A 22,693-nucleotide genomic window follows, 5' to 3' on the forward strand; every position below is an offset into this window, starting at 1 on the left:
AAAGAATAATGTTTAATTTGTTAGAGGTCAACTATAATTGCCACTAGTGAAGGAATAAGCAATATACAGAGTGTTCATATTGACACGTGTACTTGTTTATCTTTCCCCGGTGACCGCTTTTCACCGGCTAACAAATGTTACGTGGTGGTCCCACTCCGGCGGCACCAGCCCCCCGTTTCGAGTACTTTTGGAGCAACCGTGGTGGCTCTTCTACTTAGGATATAAAGTTGTCGTATATGCCATAAAAAAGCCTAATTCTTGTAGATTCCAACTATTTATATTATAAAGAAATTGAATAATGTGATCTAGAAATAAATGTTCAAGATCAAGCATGATATACATGGTTTTTGCGAAATGTGTCTCAGTTGTGACCATATTTAGAAGAAACTACCGCATTTACTGCATTGCGGCTTGCTCTGTAGCTTTAGGACATATTTATCTATTTCCTAGACGCAGCAAAATAATGTTGAATTTTTACTCTTTGGATAACTTGCTTTTGAAGATTGCCAAATATCGCAACTTCTGTTGTAAACAGCCCGGCCACTACATGCTCTAGAAAGCTAAATTTTGGACAATTAGAGTTCAAGGAATTTCCATGTAGGACGCTAAATTTTATTCATGTACCTTTATTAGTTTTACACCGCACCTTCGTAGCTTTAGTACCTTCCCGCAAAAATGGGCAAAAGTAGGACCAGAATTCTAAATATTGCTTAATTTCGGTCGCATTATTAGGAAAGCCAAGAAAGGTACATAAATGAAATTTTGCATCCCAATTGGAAATTGCTTGATCTCTAATTTGTCGAAAATTTAGCTTCCTTGAGCGTTTAGTTGCCGGGATGTTTACAACAGAAGTTGCGATATCTTGGCAAACTTTAAAGCAAATTATCCAAAAAGTAAAAATTTAACATTGTTTTGCTGCGTCTAGGAAATAAATATGTCCTAAAGCTACAGAGCAAGCCGCAATGCAGTAAATGCAGTAATTTCTTCTAAATATGGTCACAACTGAGACACAGTTCGCAAAAACCATGCATCTCATGCTTGTTCTTGAACATTTATTTCTAAATCACATTAATCAATTTCTTAATATTATCTATAGTTAGAATATATAAGAATTAAGCTTTTTTTATGGTATATACCACAACTTTATATCCTAAGTAGAAGAGCCACCGCGGTTGCTCCAAAGGTACTCAAAACGGGGGGCTGGTGCTGCCGGACCGCCACCTTAAACGTTATCGCTCGGCGCAGGAAGCGCCTGCATGTATCGGAATTTTCTCGAACGTTATCGATGCTTCTATCCGTTGTCAGTTGTCTCCGACGTTTATGTAATCTGATTGTATGAGCGACGCCAATTGTCTAGTACCTTCTGGAAGACACGCGGGTACCAGAGATTACTATGGAACCTTCGATGACTCATGTATAAAAGCCGACGCGCTTCGCCGCTGATCAGATTTCGACGATCGCCGATTGTGTTCGCCGCTATCGTTGTGCTTCGAGTGAAACTTGCTTTTGTGGGCACAGGCTCGCCCAATAAAAAGTCCGTTTCGTCATTCACAGTTTTGCGACTGTTTTCTTCATCGTAACTACTACGTGACAACTACTACGGAATTTTTAAAAATCGCCTGTGGCAGGTAGCATAATTCTTATCGTTGAACGGTGGACATTAGTAGCACGAGCAATCGAAAGACATATTCAACCAATTAACAAAAATTGACTAATGAACTTCTTGGTTAATTACTTTATGACACATATCGCAATTTACGAATTGTAGCCGGTGAGTTTGCAAGACGCATCTACTTCAAATGAATTTCCAGGATGACACCAGTTTCGAGATACTATTTCTCAAAGTGTGGGACGAAATACATGGACGTTACAGTTACTTTTGTGCTTCAATGCATTTTGGTAAAAAATTAAGTGGAACAACAGTGCATTTTTACGGCGAGTATGATGGCGCATATCTCCAAACTGGTGTCATTCTGGAAATTCATTGCAAGTGGATACGCCTGACAAGATCACCGGCTACAATTCGTAAATTGTTATATGTGTCGTAAAGTAATTAACTAAGAAGTTAATCAGTGATTTTTCGTTAATTAGTTGAATATGTGTTTCGATTTATCGTGCGAATTTGCGCCTCATCGAATAACCCAGCTCAATGATAAAATTATGCTACCTGCCACAGGCGATTTCTAAAAATTCCGTAAAACTTAAAAATGAACACCCTGTATGTTAAAAATGGCGCTTACTGAGGAGGGTGGGCATGGAGGAAGGAATAACTAGAAGAGAACATCGCAGCACGACTGACAGCAAGAAGTAATGGCGCAACACGTGATCGCCACATCAGAGCGCGCGGTAGGTTTAATGCTGCCGGGTGCAGGGCAGCAGCGCAGGTGAACGGGTGCGCACTGATTTGAAACTGCTGCGAACCTAACATTATCGGCCAATACGTTGTCACTCAGGGTCACGTGTTGACCCTACTGCAAAGTAAAAAGCGAAGGAAATCACTTGACGGTGAGTTCGCTTGCCAAGACTAGCTGCCTCACGTAATGCTCTCGCCTAGTTTATTTCTTCCTCCACGGGGGCGGCCTCTCTCCGGGCCCCAGGCAGCCTGTGTGACGTGCGCGTAAAGCGGGGAAGCGCTTTGCCAGCTCGACATGACTCGGGAAAACAGTCGACAGTCGCTCTCGGTCTTCGCAGCCGCGCGGTCGTTGCTCGTACTCCGCATTCTACAGTACGATTTCAAAATTTTCACGCCACTTTAGTCACTGTCTGGAAAACGATTAATCGAACTGCTTTAATCGATTAAACCGATTAAATTAAAGGTACACATCGATGACGATTAATCGTTTTGCGGCGTACTTTTAGTCGATTAATCGATTAATCGTTCATCGATATTACCATCCCTACATCACGCTTGCAGCACATGTGCAGCGCGCGAAGCGTCGTAGTTGAGTCGCGCTCCAGCGCTGCAAGCACCGTAGCAACAGCAGGTGCTGGCGTGATAGCGCGCCCTCTCTCCACCCCCTTTCCCTCTAACGCGCGCGCTAGGAATATAAAGCGGGTTGGCGCGGGCTCCACTCGTCAACTCCTGCGCTCTCTTCTCTTTCGTTCGTCGGCGGTCGCAGTTGATAAGCGAAGGAAGCAAGACCTTCAACTAGTACCTCGACGCAATCCAACATCAGCGCCGAAGCACCAGTTCAAGACATCGTACCATCGTCTTCGTCCACGGCGGCAGAAGACAAGGCGGCGCGCTGCCGACGCCGAACGCAATCGTCGTAAGCGTGTGCCGACGCCGAACTTCGTGAACGAGAAACCGTGGCCAGGCGTCAACGTCGACAAGTGGATCCCGAGCAGCGTGCACGAGAAGCCGCGGGCAGGCGTCAGCCTCGGGTCGCGGACCCTTCGAGTCGAGAACGACACGCGGCTGCGACACGTCAGCGTCGGGCCGCGGACCCCGGCGTACGGGAACGAGAGGCGGCGGCGAGCAAGCGTCGTCGTCTGGAGGCCGCCGCCGCCGCCGCTGCGGAGCCCGTCGCCCCGGAGGGCGCTGGCGCGGAAGCCGTCGGGCAACGTCAACGGGACTTTGGGGGTGCCGACGCGCGCTTCAAACGCGAGTTCCTGGACCGGAGCTTCGGGCACAGTGATGCCAATAAAATAATAACAACTTTACGTTACCTACTTACGATTCTCTCTTCTCTCTCAACCCAGACCACCACCACCACACCATCACCATCACCACCACACCAACAACACCAACACCACGGAACCCCACTATGCTCTGCATTTACACGTGTCCCTCGCGCGGGGGCATGCGACGGAGCTTTTTGTGTGTTGCTGGCGAATTTTTTTAAAGCGGGTCAATCTCACCAATTAAATGTCAAGCATTTTAAGACGTTTGTAAAGGCATTAGGAAAAACCTGTCACCCACCACGGCAGCGTTGCTTTGCTGAGCTCGAACTCGCAGATTTAAGACCGACCGCGGAGGCCTAATTTCAACGCGGGGCGAAATGCAAACTACGCTCGTGTGCTTAATTTAGGTGCGCGTTAAAGGACCCCAGGTGGTCAAAATTAATTAATCTCCCACTACGGCGTGCCTCATAATCATATGAGGCACGCAATTAGGGCAAGTAAATGGGCTGAATTTATTGTTTTCATTTATGTGTTTATCCCCTTGATTATGGGATGTAGACTACTTTCGCATTACGAAAATTGTTTATTATTTCATCAAAATAGTTCGGGTCACGATATTTAGCATTTTAAAAAGGCCAACTGCTCACTAATTTACTCACGACCACGCTGGCCCGTGTTGACGGCCCGGCAGTTTCGGAGCAGACAATCCTGGAACGTCGGCCTATATAGTCGTCACACCACAAGTCGGTGAAGGCACTCTTGAAGGTTTTTGGGTTCGAGCGGCTTATTAAAACGACAATAGTGCCCACGGACGTTCCCCACCTCCTCTATTTATTTTTGTTTCGTGCCTTTGCTTTATCTCTCCGCCATTATTTTCGTCTTTTATTTTCCCTTACCCTTCTCCCAGTGCAGGGTAGCAAACCGGAATATCTTCCGGTTAACCTCCTTGCCTTTCCCACCTCGTTTTTCTCTCTCTCCACTACTGCACCTCGATCCCCTTTAAAAAAATGTCAGTCATTGTAATCACTATGCAATGTCTCAATAAGTGTTTTGCTTTCCTTTATCGCAGTGGTGCAGCAGAAATACGAAATACGGGTCTACGATGATTTCGTCATCCGTATGAACACCGGCGTGCTAAGGTGCCACGTTCCCAAATATGTCAAGGAATACGTCACCGTGACGTCATGGATCCGCAGCGATGGCTTCATCATCTCCGTACAAGCTATCCCAGGTAAGTATCATACCCTTATTACGTAGTTCAGGTTCCTTCAGAAAAAATAGCAGAGAACGAATCAGTCAAATAATTAATGCCTCACCATAGCCTCCTATATTTTTTAAAAATATAGGAGGCTATGGCCTCACTGACATATAACAATTTTGGTTTTGCGAACTGTAATAGTTCTTGAGTGACGTAACGTGCAACCGGCGGCCTCCGAGGAAACCAAACAGCTCGCTATCTCATAAAAATCAAGGCAACGGCCCTGACAAGTTGGTGAATTTCATATCTTTTTTTTTCAACTAGGAAATACTCCGAGGTAAACAATTCCGCTAAAAAACACCTATAATACGAACCCGTAGACAATACGAGTTGTCTCTTGGAGTCAACAAAATCGGAGGAAAGAATTAATTAGCGTATCGCACGAGTGAGAATATTTTAAAAAGAAAACTGAATACCACGTGAACGAAAGAGGTAAGAAAAAAAGTTGTCGCAGTTTCACCCGAAAGGCGAAGCATCAATTGCGATAGCAAATTTGTAGAGAGCTATACGGAGTAAGGATAGTAGTTTTATCAGCTGTACCAACTTGGACATGCAGCAGCACCGGCAACACACAGAAGCTGTTGTCGACGCCGTCAGCGTTTTGCCCGCGTTCGCACAAAACACGCGCGGCGTTGGTGACTGTTGCCGGAGCCTCTGGGGGCGACTCGGAGGTTTTCGACGAGATCAGAACGGGACACTAGTAGTAGTGGTTCATGTGGAAAGGGGAAATGTTGACGCCCTTTCCACATGAACCACTACTACTAGTGTCCCGTTCTGATCTCGTCGAAAACCTCCGAGTCGCCCCCAGAGGCTCCGGCAACAGTCACCAACGCCGCGCGCGTTTTGTGCGAACGCGGGCAAAACGCTGACGGCGTCGACAACAGTTCTGTGTGTTGCCGGTGCTGCTGCATGTCCAAGTTGGTACAGCTGATAAAACTACTATCCTTACACTCGTCGAGCAGCGTCGGAAGTCTTTACCACCTTCTCGCCTCACAGCGTTTTATTGCGATAGCAATTATATGGACACTCCAAAGCAGATTTCTGCCGTCGTCGTCGCCGTCGCCATGAGGTTCCGTATGACGTCAATGGAGATGAAATCGTCGCCGCGGTGGTAAGTGGTTCTTGAGGGAAAGGGAAAGGTTGGCGCTATCTTCTGCAGCCCTTGAGGGAGCACGGCTCAGCGCGCGCCGAACGCTGTATGTGCGAGTGAAAGGACGCGAGGGGCGCGTGCTTTCACGGGGAGTGAACGCACGGCGGAGAACAAACGCGCGTTCTGCGCCGTGCTCGCTTAAGGGCTGCAGAAGTAGGCGTCTCTTTCCTCCTTTACAATCACCATATATGTAGAGCAAACGCGCCTTCTTCCGACGTGCTAAAGAGGCGGTGGGGGGGGGGGATGAATGCGTCAGGAACGCGCTTGGGACGCCGTCGTGCGTGCAAGCCGACGCGTTCCATCGCCGATGGCTAGCGCCGTTCGGCCCAGCCAAGCGGCCGACAATGCAACTACGGCTGTCACATTCGCTCCTATTGCAACGCAACCCGACGCGGCCTGCTTGGGTCGCCGTCGCGCGTGCAAGCCGATGCGTTCCATCGCCGATGGCTAGTGCCGTTCGGCCAGCCAAGCAGCCGACAATTACTGCTGTCACATTCGCTCCTATTGCAACGCGCCCGACGCGGCCTGCTTGGGTCGCCGTCGTGCGTGCAAGCCGACGCGTTCCATCGCCGATGGCTAGCGCCGTTCGGCCCAGCCAAGCAGCCGACAATTCAACTACGGCTGTCACATTCGCTCCTATTGCAACGCGCCCGACGCGGCCTGCTTGGGTCGCCGTCGTGCGTGCAAGCCGACGCGTTCCATCGCCGATGGCTAGCGCCGTTCGGCCCAGCCAAGCAGCCGACAATTCAACTACGGCTGTCACATTCGCTCCTATTGCAACGCGCCCGACGCGGCCTGCTTGGGTCGCCGTCGTGCGTGCAAGCCGACGCGTTCCATCGCCGATGGCTAGCGCCGTTCGGCCCAGCCAAGCGGCCGACAATGCAACTACGGCTGTCACATTCGCTCCTATTGCAACGCACCCGACGCGGCCTGCTTGGGTCGCCGTCGCGCGTGCAAGCCGACGCGTTCCATCGCCGATGGCTAGCGCCGTTCGGCCCAGCCAAGCGGCCGACAATGCAACTACGGCTGTCACATTCGCTCCTATTGCAACGCGCCCGACGCGGCCTGCTTGGGTCGCCGTCGTGCGTGCAAGCCGACGCGTTCCATCGCCGATGGCTAGCGCCGTTCGGCCCAGCCAAGCAGCCGACAATTCAACTACGGCTGTCACATTCGCTCCTATTGCAACGCGCCCGACGCGGCCTGCTTGGGTCGCCGTCGTGCGTGCAAGCCGACGCGTTCCATCGCCGATGGCTAGCGCCGTTCGGCCCAGCCAAGCAGCCGACAATTCAACTACGGCTGTCACATTCGCTCCTATTGCAACGCGCCCGACGCGGCCTGCTTGGGTCGCCGTCGTGCGTGCAAGCCGACGCGTTCCATCGCCGATGGCTAGCGCCGTTCGGCCCAGCCAAGCAGCCGACAATTCAACTACGGCTGTCACATTCGCTCCTATTGCAACGCGCCCGACGCGGCCTGCTTGGGACGCCGTCGTGCGTGCAAGCCGACGCGTTCCATCGCCGATGGCTAGCGCCGTTCGGCCCAGCCAAGCGGCCGACAATGCAACTACGGCTGTCACATTCGCTCCTATTGCAACGCGCCCGACGCGGCCTGCTTGGGACGCCGTCGTGCGTGCAAGCCGACGCGTTCCATCGCCGATGGCTAGCGCCGTTCGGCCCAGCCAAGCAGCCGACAATTCAACTACGGCTGTCACATTCGCTCCTATTGCAACGCGCCCGACGCGGCCTGCTTGGGTACGCCGTCGTGCGTGCAAGCCGACGCGTTCCATCGCCGATGGCTAGCGCCGTTCGGCCCAGCCAAGCGGCCGACAATGCAACTACGGCTGTCACATTCGCTCCTATTGCAACGCGCCCGACGCGGCCTGCTTGGGTCGCCGTCGTGCGTGCAAGCCGACGCGTTCCATCGCCGATGGCTAGCGCCGTTCGGCCCAGCCAAGCGGCCGACAATGCAACTACGGCTGTCACATTCGCTCCTATTGCAACGCGCCCGACGCGGCCTGCTTGGGTCGCCGTCGTGCGTGCAAGCCGACGCGTTCCATCGCCGATGGCTAGCGCCATTCGGCCCAGCCAAGCGGCCGACAATGCAACTACGGCTGTCACATTCGCTCCTATTGCAACGCGCCCGACGCGGCCTGCTTGGGTCGCCGTCGCGCGTGCAAGCCGATGCGTTCCATCGCCGATGGCTAGTGCCGTTCGGCCCAGCCAAGCGGCCGACAATGCAACTACGGCTGTCACATTCGCTCCCATTGCAATGCGCCCAATCTAGCGAAATCAACGTGATCCCGACCGTCCTTCGTTACGTTAGCGCCATCTAATTAAGGCGGCAGCAACATTTACAGTGTCTGATAGGTTGCGTTTAGATGGAGCCACCTATCGACCAAGTCGGCATGGGCATTGTCGGACCGTTTCCTCTATCTGCCGACGGCAACAAATGGGTGATCGACGTGACTGATTATTTACCATGCTATGCTGAGACACAGGCGATCCCCCGAGCCACGGCTTCAGAGGTAGCGCAGTTCTTCATGTGCCACATCGTATTGCGTCACGGTGCTCCCTCCACTGTAATAACAGACCGAGGGACAGCATTTACAGCGCAGCTTATGGCTATCCTGCCGTGTAAAGACGCTGATCAATTGACAACGGACGCCGAGGAACTTAATTGCAGAGCGTGCTTAGGAAGCTCGGCAGCTCGCGCGGCTGCACATCGGCCAACAGTAGCAGACAGACGCACGACGCTACAACATCCCCCACAGGGACGTGTCCTACAACCACGGAGACCAAGTTTGGGTGTGGACGCCCTTTCGCCGCCGTGGCCTGTGTGAAAAGTTGCTGCGACGGTATTTTGGTCCATAGAAAGTGCTCCGCCGCGTCAGTGACGTAAACTACGAAGTAGTCCCGGACTCAACACCGCAGACACGGACCAGGACACAAAGACAACCGAGCTCGCACGTAGTTCATGTTGTCGCATGAAACCGTACATTGCGAGTACGTAACTTTTTTTTTCACTCATTCACCCCTATTTGTATCTGCTTTTCATTTATCCTCGTGCGTTTACTTCTTGGTTCCTTGACTGTGGTGGCGTGACGCTTATTCTTTGTATTTTGTACTTTCGCTTTGTCTGCGTTGACTTACTTTTCTTCTTGCGCCTATTTTGCAGCATCGAGGCGATGCTTTTGTTCGGAAGGGGGGATAATGCCACCTGTCGGTAGTGGGTCGAGGGCAAGAGTGGATCGAACCCGAAAGAACAAAGAAGACCACGTGGGTTTTCCCTGCTCGAGAACCAGCCCCGACGGATCGTGACTAATATATATATATATATATTGCGGTAAAAATTTTCAGCAATAGGGCAGAAACCCCAGGAAGGGAACTGGAAGTGGGCTTCACCCCAAGCCGCCCAAGGCTTCGTTTTCAATTGGTATAGACAGCTACCGTCATATGTGAGCAATACGTGTACATTTCATTGGCTTTACATGACGCATGTGACACTACTGCAACTGGATATCTTGCATCGGCCTGTCTCCTCTGACCTTGCTTTGAAAATACAATGAGTCGTGTGCCAAACTTCTTCCTGGTGCAGTGTTCCTGCTCTAAACGAAATTATGACGATGGCTGCCTTTCATTCAGTGTTAGCCGAAGACATTTAGCCAGAAACTTTGTACTCAATACTGAAACTCAGCAAGATAAACATATATTTTTGTTCTGAGATTTTGCCTGTTGGCAACATTCGTCAATAAAGGGTTCGGGCGTTGCTTGAAGCAATTTGAAAACCATATGCATTAGGCGAAATAGCTCCTGTCTCTCAAGGCGTGCCACAGGGAGAAGAAATAAAGACCGCACAAAAAAAAGGAAAAAAAACCTAGGCGGTTAATCAATGGCGCTGCTGCACGTTGAATTGAAATACCATATCACTAGCCAAGCCGGTAAGGTGGTCATGTTGGTTCTTTCAGCTTGAGTTTCTTTTGGCTACACACACTTTTTGGAAAACACGAAAATAAAGACACGATAAAAGGAAGCGAGCGCTACACATTACCTGGGTTTTTGTGCACGAATAAACGCGCAGGCGTGAATACAGTGCACAAGCAAGCGCTAATAACGCTCATAGTGACTAATATCAAAATAGATGAGATATCGACGGCTCAGATAAATATGTGCGAAGGGTCACTACACGTGCGCTATTCAATCGATCAAACGCTGCAACTTTTTTGTGTAAACGCTAATTATATAGCACTCGCGTAGTAACGCGATAGCGTTAAGGGCCCCGTGTCGCAGAAAATCCGGCGTCGGCGTTGCCGCCCGCGGCCGAGAAAATCATCCCCAACCACGCAGGCCCTCCAAATATATTTAGGTTTATGTATATGCCACGCCTTCTTATATAACGTGCGGTGTATGCGGGTTACATTGCCACACCATTCTATCACAAATCTTGCTCATACCTTGTCTCACATTCTTGACAAATGTTTTCTTCGGAATTTTGAGAATAACAATCCAGAAACAAGTGTCATGAAACAAAACACCCACAGCGCATGCCTTTTTGGTAAATCTTCTCAGACTGAAATATTAAAAGTGCGAAAAAAACACGGGAACATGAAAAAAGGATGTAATTTCTTTGGAGCGGTTGGGCTATCTCCGGGATCGGCCTACGCAAGAGGCTGCTTTTTTACCAGAAAGCTCGCCTACGTGCATAGCGTTCGCCACCAGTGTTTCCCAGTAACAATTACGGTTGCATGCGCTGCAGTCGTCGGGAACCGTGAGTAGCAGTCAGGGATCTCTGAATGCTATCGCGTTCCACTCTTAAAAGCGAAGCTTAAGCGTCCTCCAATTCTTTCTTAACGGAGAAGCTGCTTAAGCCAGCCGTAATTTGTGGTTCGCATCAAGAAACTATGAAAAATCGGTATAGAACACGAAAGTGAAACGTGTCTTCACAGAAGTAGTGTAATGTTTATTGCACATTGATATATAATGTCTATTGGTGTTTTGTGGCTAAAGCGCCCTTAGGCGTTGATGCACCCACGCTGACGCCTGGTGGCACGTCTCCTCCATCACGACTACCAACGTCGATGACCATGAGCAACCGTCGTGCATATGGAAGCTGCACTACGCTGCACACGCTAGCACAACGCGAAAGACGAAGCACGTAACTGACACACTAATACAACGCGCAAGACAAAGCACGTAACTGAATCGTCACCGAGTCAAATCAGCGCGTACAGCGCGTCGTAATTGCAGCCTCCGCGATCAACTTCAGAAACATTTTCAGAGCTAATTTCGGAGGCCACGCTCCGCTGTGCTGAGTACGGTGAACGCCACTACCAACGCCACCTAGGTGGCGTTGGTAGTGCTTCTTGATGCCAGCGTCCCTTCGAATGCTGGCATCGAGGCGTCGTAGTGGTGAGACCACCGAAGCGTTCACTGTCGGTGCGCGTTAGTGTCTTAATGCAGTACTTCTCTTTTCTGCTCGTAGGCGGCGGCACCGCCCCGAACAAGAGCGCGGGTACACGGAGGAGTGTTAGATATATAAGGCGCGTCTGTGTACCTCTCTGCAAATGCGTTTGTGGCGCAATGGGTTAAACGCTCGGCGATCTATCGTCGCGGACCGAGAGGTCGTGGGTTCGATTCCCAAATTTTGCATGTTTGTGGAACTTTTTCTTCTGGTTTCTTTCTTTGTATTATGTTCTATGACGTATTTCCGTGACGGAAATACGTCAGTGAAGTCTTGGTGGACCCCGGCATAAAACACTTTCGTGTTAAAAAAAAATAAAGAAAACACCGCATATCTACGAAGTGAATGATGATGAGTGGGCGAAGCACCGGGGGATCATTTGGGTAACCGTGAATCCCCCGTGCATTGCCCACTCGAACATGCAAATGAGTGGCAACACATGTGTACAGTATATACAATGTTGTTTTATTGGTCGTATATGGTACTGAGGTGCGGACTTCGTTTTCCCTTCATTAAGATTGCCTTGTGATCAGTGCAGCAGCACGGCGACGCCGGCAAGCGGACCCAGAGGCGGCGAGAGCGCGGGAAGCGGCGGTAAAAGGCCGGAAGCGTTCTCTAACTGAGGTTGGTGGCGCCGATGCTCGGTTAAAGCGTAAGCTTCGCGAGCCCTCAGCTCCGGGTCCGCTTGCCGGCGTTGCCGTTTTGCTGCAGCTTTCCGCGCCCTGGACTTCGGGTCCGCTTGTTGTCTGCGTCGCCGTGCTGCAGCAGCTTTGCGAGCCCTCGACTCCGCTTGCAGTGATGCCGCCACTCTCGCCTTTTCATCCATAGCGGGCGCGCCGTTATCAGAAGCGACTGTTATCATCCATGGCCGAAGAGAGAAAGAGCGCGCGCGTCGGGAACGAGCGCTTATATAGCCCTTGTAGGGTGCCTCGATGCCCAGCGCCGCCGTCCAGGGTGGAGACAACCCCGCTGGCGCCGCCATATTGAGTCACACGAGCTGAGACTCAGCTACGCTTGCGTTCATAAATAGTGTTACTCGCGGCGCACTTCCAAGTGCTTTGCCTTGATGAGGATTATTTTATCGGTATCGCATCTGCACATCTTTATAACCAATAGCCGCTAACTCGTCGAAGGTCCAAGACGTAAATGTATGGCGCCGAGAACATGCCCCAAGTTGCCTAATTCAATTTACATTTAACATGCCGTGTGTATGTTTGAAATACGCACTATTTTTTTTTTTTTTTTTGCGCTTCGATGCTTGGTATATAAGGTTTTCGACTGCCTGTGTGTGGAAGTTTTTCTTTTTCGCTGTTGTATTTTGGTTTACACGTCACGCCTCCTTTACCGTAGCCAGCCACTCGCGCACGGCGGTTAGTTTCCCTTGCGTTGCGCGTGCTCTTCGCGTTCGTTGCAATTATTTGACGATATCTACGCGCAATTTTGCTTTTTTTTGCCCACAAAACTGTGTGCTGACAGGATTAAGCTGGTGTAAAAATAACTGCGATGTGAAAATAAGGTTTAGTTAGTGCTGTAGAGAAACATGTAACGTAACTTGTCTGTGTCAATCTTGCGTAGTACACACAAGAAACCTAACGATGCACAAAATACATGTACTTATAATGTCTAGTACAATCAATCATGAAAGAGATATGTACATGAAAAATTATATGTACTGTGTGGCGCCTGAAGGTTATGTTGAAAGACGAGATAAAAAAAATTCACAAGGTAGGCTCGACACACAATTCGGGATAGTGAGAGTTTTTTTTATAATTTATTCATTACATGGGGGGGGGGGGGGGAGGGTTCAAGTGAGTACATCAACCTTATTACACACAATATAAATCGAAAACAAGAATGCAAACAAGAAAACGCAACCGCGGGTAATATTAATCAAGATATCCAGCCAGAATACATCAGCTACCATCGAATACGTCGCATCAGCCAAACACATCGATGGCGAGTACAGAACATTTTATAAATAACCATTAGAACACTGATAACTACATTAAAAAAATAAACAACACTGCATACATATCGCGTACAAAAACCGTAAATGAAACTAAGACAGTCAAATACAGATTAGCAATGTTTTTCACTTCGTGTTTTTCACTTACGTTAAAGCCAGAAAAGTGCCGCTTCGCATATGAGGAGCTCTTGTTCTTGGGCCACGTCATCAACAAGTCTGGAGTACGCCCCGACCCTCAGAAAACTGCAGCCATCTCCAACTTTCCTCCGCCCGCCGACAAGAAGGCAGTGCGTAGATTTCTTGGACTGTGCGCCTATTACAGGCGCTTCGTCAAGGACTTTTCGCGGATCGCTGAGCCACTCACGTACCTCACGAAGGCCGACGTCGAGTTCAAGTGGGAGACGCCGCAAGTCGAAGCATTTGCTGAACTGAAGCGACGCCTGCAATCGCCGCCAATACTTGCGCATTTCGACGAAAACGCCGATACCGAAGTCCACACCGACGCAAGCAGCGTAGCACCGTTCTTGTGCAGAGGACTGACGGACTAGAAATGGTTGTAAGTTACGCTAGCCGGTCGCTATCGAAGGCGGAAGCAAATTATTCCACATCAGAAAAGGAGTGCCTCGCCATCATCTGGGCTACATCAAAGTTTTGACCGTATACCTCTATGGCAGGCCCTTTAATGTTGTGAGCGACCACCACGCCTTCTGTTGGCTAGCTAACTTGAAGGATCCTTCAGGTCGCCTCGCACGATGGAGTCTAAGACTTCAAGCATTCGACATCACCGTCGTTTACAAGTCCGGGCGAAAGCACTCTGACGCCGACTGCTTGTCTCGCGCCCCCGTCAAACCGCCGCCACAAGACGACCAGGATGACGACACTTTCTTGGGACCCATCAGTGCCGACGAATTCGCCGAGCAATAGCGTGCCGACCCGGAACTAAGGAGCCTTGTAGACTACCTGGAGGGCAAGACCGTCATTGTGCCGAAGGTGTTCAGGCGAGGATTGGCGTCGTTTTTCTTGCAAAACGACATTCTCCTAAAGAAGAACTTCTCGCCTCTCCGAGCCAACTACCTCCTCGTGGTACCCGCAGCATTGCGTCCAGAGGTTCTGCAAGATCTCCATGACGACCCAACGGCTGGACACCTCGGTTTTTGCCGCACGCTCGCGAGGATACAAGAAAAATACTATTGGCCTCGCCTCTCTGCCGACGTCGCCCATTACGTAAGGACATGCCGAGACTGTCAGCGAAGCAAAACACCACCGACAAGGCCAGCCGGACTTCTACAACCGATCGAGCCACCTCGCCGACCGTTCCAGCAGATCAGGATGGACTTACTGGGGCCTTTTCGGACTTCGACGTCCGGCAATAAATGGATCGTCGTAGCTACGGACTACCTCACCCGCTACGCCGAAACAAAAGCCTTGCCGAAAGGCAGTGCCGCCGAGGTAGCCCGATTCTTCGTTGAGAACATCCTCCTGCGTCACGGTGCCCCAGAAGTCCTCATCACCGACAGAGGTACGGCCTTCACGGCTGAACTAACTCAAGCCATCCTGCGCTACAGCCAGACAAGCCATCGCCGAACCACCGCCTACTACCCGCAGACGAATGGCCTCACCGAGCGCCTAAATAAGACCATCGCCGACATGCTGGCAATGTACGTCGACGTCGAACACAAGACGTGGGATGCCATCCTTCCGTACGTGACCTTCGCATACAACACGGCCATGCAAGAAACGACGCACATGGCGCCGTTCAACCTGGTCTACGGAAGGAAACCGGCAACGACGCTTGACGCCATGCTACCGGATGTCTCCGACGAAGGAAATCTCGACGTTGCCACCTATTTGCAGCGTGCCGAAGAAGGTCGACAGCTCGCCCGCCTGCGCATCAAGAACCAGCAGAGAACCGACAGCCGACACTACAATCTTCGACGACGCTACGTCGAATACCAGCCCGGAGACCGTGTTTGGGTCTGGACTCCGATTCGCCGACGAGGACTTAGTGAGAAACTCTTACGTCGCTATTTCGAACCATATAAGATCATCCGACGTATTGGCGCACGGGACTATGAGGTCGTGCCGGACGGTATTTCGCAATCACAGCGGCGCCGCGCACGACCTGAAGTCATCCACGTGGTGCGTCTTAAGCCTTTCTACGCCTGCTGAGGCACTTAGGTCCTTTGTTGCTTTGTTATTTTTGTCCCTTTCTGTACGCGTGGTTTTGTTTTCGCTTTCGTGTTTGTAGCATCGCGACGATGATTTTTAAGGGGAGGGTATTGACACGTATACATGTTTATCTTTCACCGGTGGCCGCTTTCCACCGGCTAACAAATGTTAAACGTTATCGCTCGGCGCAGGACGCGCCTGTATCGGAAGTTTCTAGAACGTTATCGATGCTTCTTTTCGTTGCCTGTTTTCACCGACGCTTATGTTATCTGATTGTGTTACCGACGCGAACTGTCTAGAACTTTCTGGAAGACACGCGGGCATCAGGGATTAATCTGGAACCTTCGATGACTCAGGTATAAAAGCCGACGCGTCTCGCCGCTGATCAGATTTTCGATGATCGCCGACTGTGTTCGCCGCTTTTGTTGTGCTTTGAGTGTAGCTTGATTTTGTGGGCACAGGTTCGCCCAATAAACAACCAGTTTCGTCATACGCAGTTTTGTGACTGTTTTCTTTACCGTCACTACTACGTGACAATATAGTCCATGATGATGTAGGGCTGTTGACTTTAACAGACGGCGCCCATCCTGTCGATTTCCCTCGTACTGGTCCTCTTCAAAGTGTTTCTAAGTACAAGTAAAACAACAAAAGTGATTATTGATATGAAAAGTTGCCTTGTAAATACAGAGAACCCATTACAGTGCTTAAAAATAAATTTTCGCTGAAGTAATGCTGTATTACATCGATTCACACGCTTAGAAGAAATACACAGGCTACAACAGACACCATGCCAGAAAGCGCTGAAACATTTTGGTCCCATGATGCCCTTAACTCTACTACACCTGGGCATACTGTGCACAGGCATTTAAAGACCGTCACAGTACCCACTACGATCGGGAATGAGCACGAATGACCATCGGCTTACGAGCACCACGCTACAAATATATTCGTCTAAAAAATCAGCTATATAACGTAACAACCTGAGATCCGCAAGATATCTGCTGAGAATAGAGAAAATCACAATGCTTCGCTTGCCACGTACACAACAGCCGCTCTCCCCAGAAGAAGCACTGCGTTCTTTAGTCCCAAATAACCAGTAGCGAAAAAAGAAACTGAGGGGAAAAAAAAGAAAGAAACAAGAGACACACGATGTGTGCTTCCCGTGAAAAAGTAAAATAGGTGGTTTACATGACGATTTGTAGCTAATGTAAGGCTATTTCGCGGCGAAGCATTTTCGTCAGTTCTTAAGATAAGGGTACTACTGGCATAGACTGCGCTGATCAAAACGGCAAAAGCCTATGCGACGCGCGCTCGCAAACCATAGGCTACTCAGCATCGGTGCAGTGTTCGTGAGCGAACGTAGGTATACGTGAGCGAGGATCAGAGAATACTTTCTTATTTATGAAAAACACGATGCGATAGTCTAAACTTTCTTGACACTTACCTCGCAAATGTAGGAGCTATCCGTTGCCTTCCAGTGATACCGCTTTACTTGGGCTTCCCATCTCTTCCTTCGCTCTGGGTCCCGGGGGAAGCGTAAACAACGAAGCCCTTTACGCGGCGATCCGGTGCATTTGGGAACACAACAGCCCGTCATGTCGACTCGATGCACTTGACAAGCTTGTCATTCATGCGGCTGAACACTGTCCAGCAAGTAGAAGCGTCAGCGAAGCATCCGCGCGCACTGTGTCTCGAACTAAGCACCGGCACCAAGCACTCGCAACCGCTCGCTGTGACTCAAGATGGCGTCGCAGCGAGAAAGCGGCGGCGCGAGTGCAGTCAAAGGATGGCACCACCCTGAACGGCGGCGCTGGCATCGAGGCACCGTATAGCTGATGATGATGATGATTTATTGGCATCCCCTTTGAAACGGGGTGGCGACAAATAGTCACCTAGCCTGCTTGATTTAATCAGGTATACTACACATGTTCTTTATCTAGCATTTTTGTATACCTTTTTCAAAAATTTAGCTTGTACCGCTGCCTATGATTTTAAGAGATCAGGTCGTATCCATCTTTTCCCTGCTTTTTTTCCACCAGTACTCTAATCGTCTCTTGCTGATCTCTACGGCTGATCTGTTTATGTTTCCTTCCACTTTAAACCCAAGCGCTTCTGGGAGTTGCACGTTACCTACGGTTCTCGCTGGGTGGATCCCGTCGCATTCCATTAGGATGTGCTGGGTGGTCTCTGGATCTTTACTGCAGCATACACATATCTCATCTAGTTCCGAATATTTGTTCCGATATGTTTTCGTCTTTAGGCAACCGGCTCGAGCCTCAAATAGCAAGGCACTGCCCTTTGTGTTATCGTACAGATTTTCCCTTCTAATTTCTTTCTTCTCATTCTTGTAAATCTCCATTGTCCTTTTCGTTTCCATTCTTTGCATCCAATTCACGGTCTCTATTTCTCTCACTTTCTTTCTGATGACCCCTGGTTGTCTATTTACAGTTTCGATTATCCTGTACTTGGTTGCCAACTTCCTTGACCTCTTCCTCCATTCTGTGTCCACGCTTTTCATGTAGAGATACTTGTGCACTTTAGCCGCCCATTTATTTTCATCCATGTTCCTGAGCCTTTCTTCAAAACTAATTTTGCTTTGTGCTTCTCTGACTTCAAAAGAGGCCCAACCCATGTCTCCATGCACTGCCTCACTTGTCGTATTACCGTGTGCTCCCAAAGCCAACCGGCCTACTGATCTTTGGTTAACTTCCAAACCCGCCAATATATCCGATTTTAAGCATATAATGGCATTTGCGAATGTTAGCGCTGGCACCATTACTCCTTTCCAGATTCCACGCACCACCTCATACTTATTGTGGCCCCACAGTGCTCTGTGTTTCATTAATGCTGCATTCCGCTTCCCCTTTATTTTCAGATTATCTTGGTGGTTGCTTGAGTAATTCTTTCCTTCGTTTATGTGTACGCCGAGGTACTTATATTGCTTCACTATGGGTATTACTTGCTGTTGAATTGACACCACGAAGTTACTCGTGTGTTCATTAAAGATCATAATCCCTGATTTCTCTGTGCTAAACTTAAGGCCTAGATTTGTCGCTGCGTTCCCACAGATATTCGCAAGTATCTGTAAATCTTTTTTATTGTCCGCTAGTAGCACAATGTCGTCTGCGTACATCAATCCAGGGACCTTCTGTTGCACCATTTGTCCATTACGCATGTAGGATAAATCAAAACCTAGTTCGCTGTTTTCCAGTCGTCTTTCTATGCCCTTGACGTAAAGCGTGAACAACAATGGTGACAGAGGGCATCCTTGCTTCAATCCTTGGTGAATTCCCACCATTTGATTTCCTTTTCGGCCTTCCCATGCCACTTGTACTTGGTTGTCTTGATATATCTCCCTCAGCAGCTCCACGAAATCGTCATCTATGCCTTCGTATTGAAGAATATCCCACAACAATTCCCTGTCTACGTTGTCATAAGCTCCTTTAATATCTAGAAATGCTACCCATAAAGGTCTTTTCTGAGCTACTGAAATCTCTATGCACTGAGTTAGTACAAACATATTGTCTTCTAAGCGTCTGCCTGGCCTGAACCCATTCTGTAGTTCCCCCAATACACCGTTTTCCTCCACCCACTTCGACAGTTCTAATTTTATGGCTTGCATTGCCATTCTATATATCACCGACGTTACTGTAACTGGCCTGTACGAGCTCGTCTTATCCTTATCTCCTTTGCCTTTGTAGATGAGATTCATCTTGCTTTCACGCCATCCAACGGGAATATTCTTTGTTCTAATCACTTGCTCTATGGCATTAGTCAGCAGTGCCTTGCTTTTTGGACCGAGGTTTTTGATTAGCTGTATTGGGATTTCATCGGGTCCTGCTGCCGTGTTGTTAGGGACATTTTCTGCTGCCTTTTTCCAATAGAAGCTTTCTATGCTGAATTTTGATCTCTCAAGCCTCTCTGTTGTTGCTGGATCTGTTGTCTGAACTACACTTTTTCTCGTACCGAAGTTATGCCTGATAACGTCTGTGATGTACCGCAGGGCATCATCGCCTTCATAGATGTTACCGTCTTCATCCCTTATAGCCGTTTGCGAGTTTCTAGTTGGAGCTCCGAGTGCTTTTATATGGTTCCAGAATCTTTTTGGGGCGCCTTTGTCTCTTTTGTGAATGTTATGCACCCAACGTTCACTTGCGCATTTAATTTTCTCTTGCACGAGCTCACTCGCAACCCTTTCTTTTCTCTGTATGTATTCCATCTAAGGAGCACCTCTTCTTCTTGTAATCCCAACTTTTTGGCTTCTCGATGAACCCTAGATGCCTCTTTACGCTCTTCTATAGCTTGTTTAATTTCCTTGTTCCACCACTTACGTGGTTTCTTCTTTCCAATCCAACAATTGTATTGCCGTGTCCGCCTTATTTCATGCTGCATAACCTCCACCAGTTCCTTATATTCCCAGACTGCTGTAGGAAAAGCCTCAATTTTCTTCTCTATGTTGTTTGCGATCTCTGTTATTTGCTCGTCATTCATTTTTAAAAACTCTGAGGCTATTGGTTCATGTTCTGCGCTGGTATCTCTCCCAAACTTTAATGCTAAACGTCTATGATCGCTTCCCAGGCTATTTTTTCCATTTTCGTCTATTATCATTTGTTCCAGTTGTTCGTAGACCATTTCTGAGACTAAGGCGTAGTCGATACATGACTGCCTGTTTCCGCATTGCCACGTTACCTGTCCATGACACTTATTCTCCCTGTTAACTACTATAAGGTTCTGTTCATCACACAAATCCAGCACTAGAGAGCCGTTGTAATCAGTATATCCGTCTAAATCGTCCATGTGCGCGTTCATATCTCCCACTAATATCACCTGGCCCGAGTTACTGAACTCATTAATATCGCTTCTAACGCAATCGACCAATTCCTTATTTTTTTCCCTGCTATCAATACCTGTCCATAAGTAAGCTACTCCCAGCCACGTATTTTTACCTTGTGCACTTGTGCACCGCAGCCCTTGTGCACCGCAGCGCCCCTAGCGGACTCCATGCAAACCAGAGCTACAGGTGACGAGGGAGGGACAAGGCTCGTCCCAAAGGTGCTTCCCTCCTAATAAACGTTTTTGCCGAGGCGGGATTTGAGCCCACGTACCCCTGATCCCAAGGCGAGCGTCGTAACCACTAGGCTATACAGCCAGGCTTGCAGAAAATGCATTTATGCGAACCATATGATTGCGTTCGAGCGTCGTCGTCTTCGTCCCCAGCTGGCGCATTCGTACGCTCGTGCTCTGCGAGGTGAAGAGGTTTTGCGCGCTATGAGAGCGAGAGAGCGACGCATTCAGGGAGCGGGTCTGCTGGAACGCATTGTCGGCATTGCAACGGGGTGTCGGTGTTGCAAGCTGCGCTATGCAACGCGCAGTGACGGCCGTAAGTCCGAGACGCGCGAAAAGAAATTATCACCATCATGATTTATAAGATGAAAAGTTCGCGCGCACTTCCGGAAAATGCTGGGCTACGATCGCCCAGTGTCTCTGTTTCAAGCGTTGCGCGGCCGAATGCAAGGTTAAGCGTTTTTGTAGCGTTAGCTACACTGGCCTAGCCAAGCCCGTTTCACGCGGCACATTAAGAGCCGTGCTGCGCATGCGCAAGGATCAGTGATGTCACACGGCTTGCGCACCGGAGCCACCGGAGCCGGCACCTCTCGCGCACTCCGCCGCCGCCGCGCGCGACTCACCGCCGCCGGTCTGCGCATTCCAGAGGAGTGACGTCGTAGCCGTGGTAGACGCACTGGCGCCGGCGCGCGCTCGCTGTGCAGTCGCCGTCTGACACTGCGCTGGAGCCGCTGCGCTTCTGACTGGCGTTTGCCAGTGTGGTATAGCCATGGAGAAGGAGAGCGCAAATGCTGCTCAACAACGCAGAAGAACGGAGAAGCTTGACTCATCGGATCCCGAAGTAGTTGCCTGGCAATTAGCGGTTGAGCGTTGGAGACAACCAGGAAAGCTAAGAATAATCAGCTGAACCTTTGCTAACGCTACGTATATCCTGGCATAGCCGAACTAAGCCACTGCAACTTTTTTTTGTGTTGTTGCTGATAGCAAGAACTAAAAGAGTTTCCCTGATCGTCGGGTCCTTGTGCGGAAGACGCGGCTGGCGGTGCAGGCTCGAATGCAAACGCACCGGCAACAATCGGTCTGCCAAATGTTCCCCGCTACCTTCATGCGCCTCAAGTCGTGCGCTGCGCTATCGCAAACTGTCCCAGTTTGACCGTTGTAGCATTTCCCGCCGGATAGCCGTATTTTGTACATAACGGTTGTTTTGCACTATACAAAGTATACTACGCGCTTCTTTCGGCTGGCTCTGTTGCTCTTGTGTCCGTTAACCACAGGGAAGATGCGTGCACCTTTTCACTGAGGTAGACAAGACAGGCACTCTTAATTCAGTTGCCACCTTCGATAGGCGGTATAGTAAAACAGAGAATATACGCCGGAAATAAAATTAATCCTTTGTTATCAGGAACAATCAGGAAAACAAATGTGTGACTGCACGTGAGTGGCAACAGCACAAAAGCAGTCGTAGTACCAGAATGATTGCTTCGCATGCTTGCAGTGGTAATCTTTCTGGGTAGAGATTTGTCAAAGGCGTGAATATCTAATAGACATTGGTCCCTATGAACGCTTTTCACCTTCGCTTGTGCAGTACTGTCCCAGCGGTGGTTTATTCGTGTAATAAAACTCACTTGGTGCCCTCCACTCGTTCCATGTATAGTTAGTGCAATTTGTGCGATTGATTGCGTGTTCTTTTCTAAATTGTGCGCGGCCATAGTGAACTCGACGCCTATCAGTAACCCGTTTCTTCATCAAATCACGTGGACGCCGGGCCACGCGGGACTGAAGATGAACGAAAGGGCGAACGCCTTAGCTCGAGCGCTAATCAAACGAGCGGGGCCAAACCAATCGCCTCATCAAAATCCCCACCTTTTACCCTTCGTGCGCCTGCCATACAATTACTGCGACCGCCTCGAGATCCAGTGGCTCAACCGCAGGTTTTGTCTTCCCCCTCACAAAAGCTACACAGCACATTCCCAAACCTACACAGATATAGCAAAATGTACCCACAAAC

At 49.5% G+C, this 22,693-nt stretch overlaps 1 pseudogene; it reads left to right on the forward strand.

Annotated features, from left to right (window-relative positions):
- Window positions 1-22,693, forward strand: part of LOC119450563 (Down syndrome cell adhesion molecule-like protein Dscam2) — a 156,752-nt pseudogene that overhangs the window by 77,515 nt on the left and 56,544 nt on the right.

Source organism: Dermacentor silvarum, chromosome 4 (genome assembly GCF_013339745.2).
Source record: "Dermacentor silvarum isolate Dsil-2018 chromosome 4, BIME_Dsil_1.4, whole genome shotgun sequence".
Taxonomy (NCBI): domain Eukaryota; kingdom Metazoa; phylum Arthropoda; class Arachnida; order Ixodida; family Ixodidae; genus Dermacentor; species Dermacentor silvarum.